Raw genomic sequence first — 11,406 nt, 5'->3', positions numbered from 1 at the left:
AGATGACCCCTCCCTTGGATGAATGAGGGGTCATTCAGACACCCTAGAAAAACTTAGGGGATTGGAGTGAAAGTGGTGCTTCTATTCCTTTCTGAAAGTACAGCCCCAAGGAGGCACATCAGTACAGTATTATAGAACATGAACGTCTGTTTCAAAATATCTAATCATCTGGGTCTGTGTATTATATAGTTAGGATAAACTAGCCTGTGGTAAGAAACCCACTTAAACTGCTAACGGGTGGGCAGAAACAGAAGTTTATTTCTTGATCAATAGGAGTCCTGGTGGGTATTTCAGATTATGACTGTCTACTCATTCAGGAACCAAAGTCTTTTCCAGCTTGTACAACTGGTGTTTTTTCAGCCTCTAGGGATTCATTTGTCTTTGTCATGACAACAGAGGAGGAATGAACATAGAAGAGCGTGTGTGCAAGGCTTGGTGGCCAGGCTGGAAGCAGCTCACATCCGATTGGTTAAAACCCAGTCATGTGGTCACACCTCCCAGCAAGGGAGAATTCATCACTGTCCCAGGAAAAAGACAAAATGGATTTAGGTAGACAAGCATCTCTGCTCAATGTACGGTAATATTTTTCTCATGTACCTGGTTGGTACCCGATAAGTACAAACAGCTCCTTAAACTAGAATAAGCAAGGAAGTAACGAGAGGTCCTAGGCAGCTTCGTATGCTGTAAGTCTCTGACTTGTGTGATGAGGAATATCAGAATAATCCCACATACCCGAAAAGAATATGACAGGTTGCATGTCTGAAGAAACTTTTTGGATAGGAAGGACCATGGATTAGCATTGACCTGTTTAGCCAGAAATTCATGGGCTGAAATGAATTATTAATTCCTCAGCTGATCTCAAGAGATGCCAACATATGCAGATAATAAGACAAGGGCTGGATACTCAGGAACTCCTACCCATCTCTATATTTAAAATCAATAATAAGGCAAGTGGATATTAAATTTTTATGATCTGACTGCTTGAAAGTCTGTGCTAGAAAATAAGCTGAGTAATGAGAAAATAAAATCGGCAGTTTGTGAACACCTAATTTTTATCCAAAGAATAACCAGGAGAGATAAGAAAGCCTTTCTAGGTGAACAATGCAGAGAAATAGAGGAAAACAATAGAATCAGAAAGACTAGAAATCTCTTCAAAAAAATTAGATACCAAGGGAACATTTCATGCAAAGATGGGCACAATAAAGAACAGAAACGGTATAAACCTAACAGAAGAAGAAGATACTAAGAAGAGGTGGCAACAATATGCAGAAGTATACAAAAAATATCTTAATGATCCAGATAACTACAATGGTGTGGTCATTCACCTAGAGCCAGACATCCAGCAGGGCAAAGTCAAGTGGGTCTTAGGAAACATCACTATGAACAAAGCGAGCGGAGGTGATGGAATTCCAGCTGATTTCAAATCCTAAAAGATAATGCTGTTAAAGTGATGCACTCAATATGTCAGCAGATTTGGAAAACTCAACAGTGGCCCCAGGACTGGAAAAGGTTTTCATTCCAATGCCAAAGAAGGGCAATGCAATAGAATGTTCAAACTACCACACAATTGCACACATCTCACACACTAGCAAAATAATGCTGAAAATTCTCCAAGCTATGCTATAACAGTACATGAACAGAGAACTTCCAGATGTTCAAGCTGGATTTAGAAAAGGCAGAGGAAACAGAGATTAAATTGCCAACATCTGTTGGATCATAGAAAAAACAAGAGAGATCCAGAAAAACATCTGCTTCATTGACTACAATAAAGCCTTTGACTGTGTGGATCACAACAAACTGTGGAAAATTCTTAAAGAGATGGGAATACCAGACTTCCTTATCTGCCTCCTGAGAAACCTATATGCAGGTCAAGAAGAAACAATTAGAATTGGACGTGGAACAACACACTGGTTCCAAATTGGGAAATGAGTATGTCAAGTCTGTGTTTTGTCACTCTGCTTATTTAACTTATATGCAGAGTGCATCATGTGAAATGCTGGGCTGGATGAAGCACAAGCTGGAATCAAGGTTGCTGGGATGAATATCAATAACCTCAGATATGAAGATGACATCACCCTTATGGCAGAAAACAAAGAACTAAAGAGCCTCTTGATGAAAGTGAAAGAGGAGAGTGAAAAAGGTGGGTTAAAACTCAACATTCAGAAAACTAAGATCATGGCATCTGGTCCCATCACTTCATGGCAAATAGATGGAGAAACAATGGAAACAGTGACAGGTTTTATTTTCTTGGTTTCCAAAATCATTGCAGGTGGTGACTGCAGCTGAAATTAAAAGACGCTTGCTCCTTGGAAGAAAAACTATGACCAACATAGATAGCATATTAAATAGCAGAGACATTACTTGCTGATAACAGTCTATCTAGTCAAACCTATGGTTTTTCCAGTAGTCATGTATGGATGTGAGAGTTGGACCATAAAGAAAGTTGAGCACTGAAGAACAGATGCTTTTGAATTGTTGTGTTGCAGAAGATTCTTGAAAGTCCCTGGGAACACGAGGAGTTCAAACCAGTCAATTGTAAACAAAATCAGTCTTGAATATTCATTGGAAGGACTGATGCTGAAGCTGAAACTCCAATACTTTGGCCACCTGTTGCAAAGAACTGACTCATTGGAAAAGACCCCGATGCTGGGAATGATCGAAGGCGGGAGGAGAAGGAGCCGACAGAGGATGAGATTGTTGGATGGCACCACAGATTCAATGGACATGAGTTTGAGCAAGCTCTGGGATTTGGTGATAGACAGGGAAGCCTGGCATGCTGCAGTCCATGGGGTCACAAAGTGTCGGACACGACTGAGTGACTGAACTGTACTGAAATCTTTTTCGAATATACTGGTCTTCTAAATGTCTTCATTGGCTTCTGAAGGACTTGAGTGACATGAATTGCCTTGAAAAATATATAAAGGAGTTGTGTACATTAAATTACACTACTTACTGTGTAATGGACTAGGGTGTATGCCGTCATGTTCTGCTCAGGTAGGATTCCAAGTCATACCATGGAATAACTAGTGACTTTGGGCAAGTTGCAATATCTGTGTTCCTGTTTTCTCATCTGTAAAATGACAATATTGAAATGTCTAATTCTTAGGACTGTTGGGAGAATGGAATGAAGTAATGTATTACTGGCAATGCCAAGTAGAAAGTATGTATCTTGTAAAAATATTACTTGTACTTATTTATACTTCTAGAGATTTATGTCTGCTTTAGCTCAAACCAGTCAATCCTAAAGGAAGTTCAGTTCAGTCACTCAGTTGTGTCTGACTCCTTGTGACCCCGTGGACTTTAGCAGACCAGGCTTCCCTGTCCATCACCAACTCCTGGAGCCTACCCAAACTCATGTTCATTGAATCGGTGATGACATCCAACCACGTCATCCTCTGTCGTCCCCTTCTCCTCCCTCCTTCAATCTTTCTCAGCATCAGGATCTTTTCCAATGAGTCAGTTCTTTGCATCAGGTGGCCAAAATATTGGAGTTTCAGCTTCAGCATCAGTCTTTCCAATGCATATTCAGGGCTGGTTTCCTTTAGGACTGGCTGGTTTGATCTCCTTGCAGTCCAAGGGACTCTCAAAAGTCTTCTCCAACACCACAATTCAAAAGCATCAATTCTTTGGTGCTCAGCTTTCTTTATAGTCCAACTCTCACATCCATACATGATTGCTGGAAAACCATAGATTTGACTAGATGGACCTTTGCTGGCAAAGTCATGTCTCTGCTTTTAATATGCTGTCAAGGTTGGTCACAGTTTTTCTTCCAAGGAGCAAGCGTCTTTTAACTTCTTGGCTGCAGTCTCCAACTGCAGTGATTTTGGAGACCCCCAAAAATAAAGTCTGACACTGTTTCCATTGTTTCCCCATCTATTTGCCATGACGTGATGGAACCAGATGCCATGATCTTAGTTTTCTGAATATTGAGTTTTAAGCCAACTTTTTCACTCTCCTCTTTCACTTTCATCAAGAGGCTGTTTATTTCTTCTTTGCTTTCTGCCATAAGGGTGGTGCCATCTCCGTATCTGAGATTATTGGTATTTCTCCTGGCAATCTTGATTCCAGCTTGTGCTTCATCCAGCCCAGCATTTCACATCATGTCCTCTGCATGTAAGTTAAATAAGCAGAGTGACAATGTACAGTGTTGATGTATTCCTTTCCCGATTTGGAACCAGTCTATTGTTCCATGTCCAGTTCTAACTGTTTCTTCTTGATCTGCATACAGATTTTTCAGCTGGTAGGTAAGGAAGTCTGATATTCCCATCTCTTTAAGAATTTTCCACAGTTTGTTGTGATCCACACAGTCAAAGGCTTTGGCGTAGTCAATAAATCAGAAGTAGATATTCTGTAAATCTCTTGGTTTTTTGATGATCCATCTGATGGTGAGAAGATGGTGGAATAGAAGAATGTGCACTCTTCTTCTGGGAGAACTCCAGGGTTACAACTCACTGCTAAACAACTGCCAACAGGAGAATACTGGATCCCACCAAATGGGATACTCCATGTCCTAGGGCAGAGGAGAGGCCCTAGCAAGATGGTAGGAGGGGTGAAATTGTCTTTAGAATCAAACACCCTACACTCCAGAGATGCTTGGAGGGCTCAAATAAAAGCTTGTGTGCACCAGGGGACTTCACAGGGACTGAGCCAGACCTGCCTTTGAGTGAGTGTCTCCTGCAGAGGTATGGGTCAGCAGTGGCCTGCTGCAGGGGCAGAGGCTTTGGGTGCCGCAGATTTGGGTATTGCATAAGCCCTCTCTGAGGAGGTTGTCATTAACCCCAACATAGAGCTACCAGAACTTACACAGGACTGGGAAACAGACACTTGGAGGGCACAAACAAAACCTTATGTGTACCAGGACCCAGGAGAAAGGAACAGCTACCCCACAAGAGGCTGACCCAGACTTGGCCATGAGTGTCCAGGATTTTCCGGCAGAGGTGTGGGTTGGCAGTGGGCTACTGCAGGTTCAGGGGCACTGAGTGCAGCAGTGTGAGCATGGGACCGTTTGAAGGAAGTCACCCTCAGCCCTGAATATTCATTGGAAGGACTGATTCTGAAGATGAAGCTCTGATACTTCGGCCACCTGATGAGAAGGGTCAATTCATTGCAAAAGGCCCTGATGTTGAGAAAGATTGAAGGCAGGAGAAGAAGGGAGTGACAGAGGATGAGATGAGTATATAGCATCAGACTCAATGGACATGAATTTGAGCAAACTCTGGGAGACAGTGAAGGACAGGGAAGCCTGGCATGCTTAGTCCATGGGGTCACAAAGAGTCAGACATGACTTAGTGACTGAAGAATAACAAGCTACTGGCTGGACTGCTTCCATTACTATCTCCACTCCCACATCAGGATTCCTTCCCACTGAACTTATTCCTATTCCTGCAAACCCATTCCACCTATCACTTTTTTTTTTTTTTTCCAAATCACAACCATTCTCTCATGTATGTTCATAGAACACTTTCTACTTGTTTTATTGGGAGTAATAATATTGGTGAAATGAAATAGCAACTATTCTTTTTAAACGTGATTTTAATTATGTTATAACAAATCTTCAAATGTCCCAATAGTCTTTCAAAGTATATTTTATTATTTCCATTTTATGGATAAAAAACTTGAAACTCTAAGAGAATAATTAACTTTTCCAACATTATATTGCAAATAAGGAAGAGTCTAGAATATGAACCTAGTTTATTTTGTTTCTATTTACCACATAACTACTATTTCTTACCTGAATGTCTCATTTAGTAAATCATACCCCCTTGGTATTAGGAGGCATGTGTTTATCTTCAAATCCCTAAAGTATAAGTCAAAAAAGATTGAGTAACCATGAAACTAATTTACATGGCATCTATTGCCTTAAAGAATTTTATGTCTGTGATATATGTGCATGTTTGTATGTATTCATATGTGAATGCTAGCAGGAAAAAAATACCAGACCTGTTATTAATAGAGTGATATTTAGTTCCCACTGGATTATATTAGTTATATAATCATTAGTTATATTAAAAACAAAACATTTAATTTTTCCTTGTCACATTTTTGCCATCTGTAAAATGAGATCTGAGAATAACCAAAGAATATGACCACTAGCAGCAGTATCTTCCCTGGGTCAGGAAGATCCTCAGGAGAAGAGAATGGCAACCCACTCCAGTATTTTTGCCTGGAGAATTCCATGGACAGAGGAGCCTGTCAGGCTACATACAGTCCGTGGGGTTGCAAAGAGTCGGACATGACTTTGCAACTGACATTTTCACTTTCTTTCACTTTCAGTATCTGCAAGGTAAGTGCTGAAGTGACAGTATAAGCAAAGGAGAGCTCTGATGATTAAGGTTAATCTTGTAGAGCAAAGAATATTGACAAAATCTTTAGGAAGACCTTGTTTTGGGTCATGCTAGTTATACAGGAGGGAGTTGATTGAAGTCAGTCTTAGAAGCATGTTTTGTAATGCAAATAGAAGCCGAAGGATGGTGATGTTTTGTCTTAGTTGTAGAGGTATATATACTGAAGTGAATTGTCAACAATCAAGTAGACAGATTTAAAATCAGTTCCGTGTAGAGCGGACTTTTGGACTCTGAGGGAGAGGGTGGGATGATTTGGGAGAATGGCATTGAGACATGTATACTATCATGTAAGAAACGAATCGCCAGTCTATGTTCGATGCAGGATACAGGATGCTTGGGGCTGGTGCACGGGGATGATCCAGAGAGATGATATGGAGTGGGAGGTGGGAGGGGGGTTCATGTTTGAGAACTCATGTACACCCGTGGTGAATTCATGTCAATGTATGGCAAAACCAATACAGTATTGTAAAGTAAAATAAAGTAAAAATTAAAATTAAAAAAATAATAATAAAATCAGTTCTGGTATTCCCATTGCCATTTAACTGTCGTTGATAGTTTAGACAGATTTAAAACTGGTTGTGGTATTTATGTTCCTATGGCTATTTTGTTATTGTTCAAGTCGCTGAGTCAGGTCCGACTCTTTGTGAGCCCATGTACTGCAGTACACCAGGCTTCCCTGTCCTTCACTGTCTCCCGGAGTTTGCTCAAAATCATGTCCATTTAATTGATGATGCCATCCAACCATGTCATCCTCTGTCACCCCTTTATTCTCCTGCCCTCTGTCTTTCCCAGCATCAAGGTCTTTTCCAAATGAGTTGACTCTTCACATCAGGTGGCCAAAGTATTGGAGCTTCAGCACAGTCCTTCCAATGAATATTTAGAGTTGATTTTCTTCAGGATTAACTGGTTTGGATAATCTTATTTCCTTGGGAGTCTCAGACTTTTTTTTTTCTTTTTTTTAAATCTTCAAACCCTCTTTTTGTTCTTCCTAGGCTACAGTTTCAGAAGAAAACACTGGGTAGAAGAAAACACTGGCATGTAGAGCACAACAGGTCCTTACCATTATTGCTGATTTGCCTTGAAGCTAGGTCATAAAAATGTTTTAAGACTCTGGAAAACAGATTATAAAAAATTGTAATGAAACAGTTTATAAGATGGGACTGAAAGGCACTTTGGAACTTAATGTAGTTGAAAATTTTTTAAAGCCGTTTTGGTTCTTTAAATAGACTTTATTGAATAATGTATGTACAATACATTGCACCTATACAAAGCATATGATTTTATGAATTTTGAGAAAGATGTATTTATGCAAACATCAATCTATTAAAGATATAAAACACTTTCATTATTCAAAAAAGTCCCCACTGTCCCTTTATTAATTTTCCCCTGCCCACTCCCAGCAGCAGGCAATTACTGATCTGCTTTCTGCCACTATAGATTAGTTTTGCCTCCTCTGGAATTTCATATGAATGAGATTGCACAGTACATATACTTTTGTATCTGGGTCCTTTTGAAAGCATAATATTTTTGAGATTCATTCATTTTGTTGTACATGCCAGTACTATTATTCTTTTAATATCTAAGTGGTATTCTATTTTATGCATATACCATTATTTATTTATCTATTCAGCAATTGGCAAGCATTTCCATTGTTTCAAGCTGTTATTTTCAATAAAACTGTTACAAACTTTCATTTAGAAGTCTTTTTTGTACATCTGTTTTTTGTATTTATTATTGACTGGTATGGTAAGTGATGTTTGATATTTAACTTTATAAGAAGATTCCAAACTATTCAAAATTGTGCAACTTTACCAGAAATGTTTGAAACTTCTTTTGTTTCACTTCCTTGTCAACACTGATACTGTCTAATCTACAGCATTGATCTATTTACCTGTTTTTATTCTCAGTATCAATACTGTCAAGTTATTGTAGCTTTCTAGTGAGTCCTAAAATTAGGTAGTTTGAACGTCACATAAATTATTATGTTGATTTCTGTTTTCTCATTACCCTGTACTGGGAAGGATTAGAGGTTACATATAACCTCATTAGGGGTTACATATGAAGAAATGCAAGCATCAGGACCAGAAGGCAGTATTTATGCTTAAGCAATTAATTGCTATTTTTCAGATTACTATCACTATGACAAAACAACAAATAAAATATTTTTAAAAGTACTCTAGAGAACTCAATAGGCCTCTGTAGTTCAACACTGATTTAGATTGCACTAATATTAATAGAAGAGGAGGACATGGCAACCGACTCCAGTGTTCTTGTTTGGAGAATCCCATGGACAGAGGAGCCTGGTGGGCTATAGTCCACAGGATCATAGATTTGGACATGACTGAAGCAACTGAGCATACACACAATATTAATAGAAGATCATTTCAAAAGATCTGATGGAATGGTTAATCCTTCCTCATACTGCTCTGATTCTGAAATATACTAATTTCTTTGTAATCTTCTCCTTGCCCTTTTTAAGGTGGCCTGAATTGTATTATGAAAATCGTTCATAATTTTTTATAGAATACAGAAAAAAATACCACTTTACAAACTGGATTTAGAAAAGGCAGAGGAATCAGAGAGTGAAAAAGCTGGCTTAAAACTCAACATTCAAAAAACTAAGATCATAGTATCCAGTCCCATCAGTTCATGGCAAATAGACAGGGAAAAGATAGAAACAGTGACAGACTTCATTTTCTCAGTTTCCAAAATCACTGTGGATGGTAACTTCAACCATGAAATTAAAAGATCTTTCTCCTCGGGAGAATAGCTATGAATACCTAGAGAGCATACTAAAAAGGAGAGATATCACTTTGCCAACAAAGGTGCGTAATCAAAGCTATGGTTTTTCCAGTAATCATGTACAGATGTGAGAATTGGACCATAAAGAAGATGGACACTGAAGAACTGATGCTTTCTAACTGTGGTGCTGGAGAAGACTCTCAAGGGTCTGTTGGACTGCAAGGAGATCAAACCAGTCAATCCTAAAGGAAATCAACCCTGAATATTTACTGACTCAACGGACAAGAGTTTGAGCCAGCTCCAGGAGACGGTGAAGGACAGGGAAGCCTGTTGTGCTGCAGTCCATGGGGTTGCAAAGAATAGAACACAACTTAGTGACTGAGCAACGATAATTTTTTTTATCACACTTTCTCAGTAATTTGCCCAAAATTTCTCTGAACTAAATAAATTTGAATCACTGCCCTGTCATTTACTTAGAAAATTGCTTATGTGTCTCTATTTCCTCAGTTGTGAAATAAAAATAATAAGCCTAGTTCATAAGATTGTTGTAAAGACTAAGCGAAAAAGCATTTGAAAGTTTCTGTAAGTAAAAATGCCAGAAATATTAGTTTCCTGCCTTCCTTGACACCAGTGCATAATAGAAAAGCTACTTTAGCTAATTTTGATTAGAAGTAATCATGATTTTGTCTCTACAGATTCATAAATGGATACAAAGTTTCATGTTTAAAAATTACTTTAAAGTCTTTATTAATTTAATGCCATGCTAGAAAAACCTCCCAGATAAATGCTCCATTTTTGATATTCCACCCTTTGGTACTGTATCAAAACCTTCTCAAGGTACCATTTAACTCACTCAGTGGAGGTAGATTGCATGAACACCGGCTGAGGACTTTTCCTCTTTTCATACAGCATTAACATTGATTGAGAATAAGTGCTTCAGATAATTTGGATGATGTAGTGTAAGGTAGAATAGTAATCACTTAACCATGGGGTAAATTAAATTATCACCATGTCTTATATCAGTTCAGTTCCGATCAGTCAACTCAGTTGTGTCCCACTCTTTGCGACCCCATAAATCGCAGCACACCAGGCCTCCCTGTCCATCACCAAATCCCAGAGTTCACTCAAACTCACATCCATCGAGTTGGTGATGCCATCCAGCCATCTGATCCTTTGTCGTCCCCTTCTCCTCCTGCTGCCAATCCCTCCCATCATCAGGGTCTTTTCCAATGACTCAACTCTTTACATGAGGTGGCCAAAGTATTGGAGTTTCAGCTTCAACATCAGTCCTTCCAATGAACACCCAGGACTGATCTCCTTTAGAATGGACTGGTTGGATCTTCTTGCAGTCCAAGGGACTCTCAAGAGTCTTCTCCAGCACCACAGTTCAAAAGCATCAATTCTTCGGCACTCAGCTTTCTTCACAGTCCAACTCTCACATCTAACACGACCACTGGAAAAACTATGACCTTGACTAGATGGACCTTTGTTAGCAAAGTTATGTCTCTGCTTTTGAATATGCTATCTAGGTTGGTCATAACTTTCCTTCCAAGGAGTAAGCATCTTTCAATTTTGTGGCTGCAATCACCATCTGCAGTGATTTTGGGGCCCCAAAAAATAAAGTCTGACACTGTTTCCACTGTTTCCCCATCTATTTCCCATGAAGTGATGGGACCAGATGCCATGATCTTCATTTTCTGAATGCTGAGCTTTAAGCCAACTTTTTCACTCTCCTCTTTCACTGTCACCAAGAGGCTTTTTAGTTCCTCTTCACATTCTGCCATAAGGGTGGTGTCATCTGCATATCTGAGGTTATTGATATTTCTCCCGGCAATCTTGATTCCAGCTTATCCTTCCTCCAGTCCAGCGTTTCTCATGATGTACTCTGCATAGAAGTTAAATAAGCAAGGTGACAATATGCAGCCTTAACGTACTCCTTTTCCTATTTGGAAGCTCCAGTACTCTTGCCTATAAAATCCCATGGACAGGGGAGCCTGGTAGGCTGCAGTCCATGGGGCCGCGAACAGTCGGACATGACTGAGTGACTTCACTTTGACTTTTCACTTTCATGCATTGGAGAAGGAAATGGCAACCCACTCCAGTGTTCTTGCCTGGAGAATCCCTGGGATGGGGGAGCCTGGCGGGCTGCCGTCTATGGGGTCACACAGAGTCGGACATGACTGAAGTGACTTAGCAGCAGCAGCTGTTGTTCCATGTCCAGTTCTAACTGTTGCTTCCTGACCTGCATATAGGTTTTTCAAGAGACAGGTCAGGTGGTCTGGTATTCCCATTTCTTGAAGATTTTTCCACAGTTTATTGT

The sequence above is a fragment of the Ovis aries genome, chromosome 1 (assembly GCF_016772045.2).
Source record: "Ovis aries strain OAR_USU_Benz2616 breed Rambouillet chromosome 1, ARS-UI_Ramb_v3.0, whole genome shotgun sequence".
In the NCBI taxonomy this organism is placed as follows: domain Eukaryota; kingdom Metazoa; phylum Chordata; class Mammalia; order Artiodactyla; family Bovidae; genus Ovis; species Ovis aries.
Note: the sequence above shows the minus strand (reverse complement) of the source record.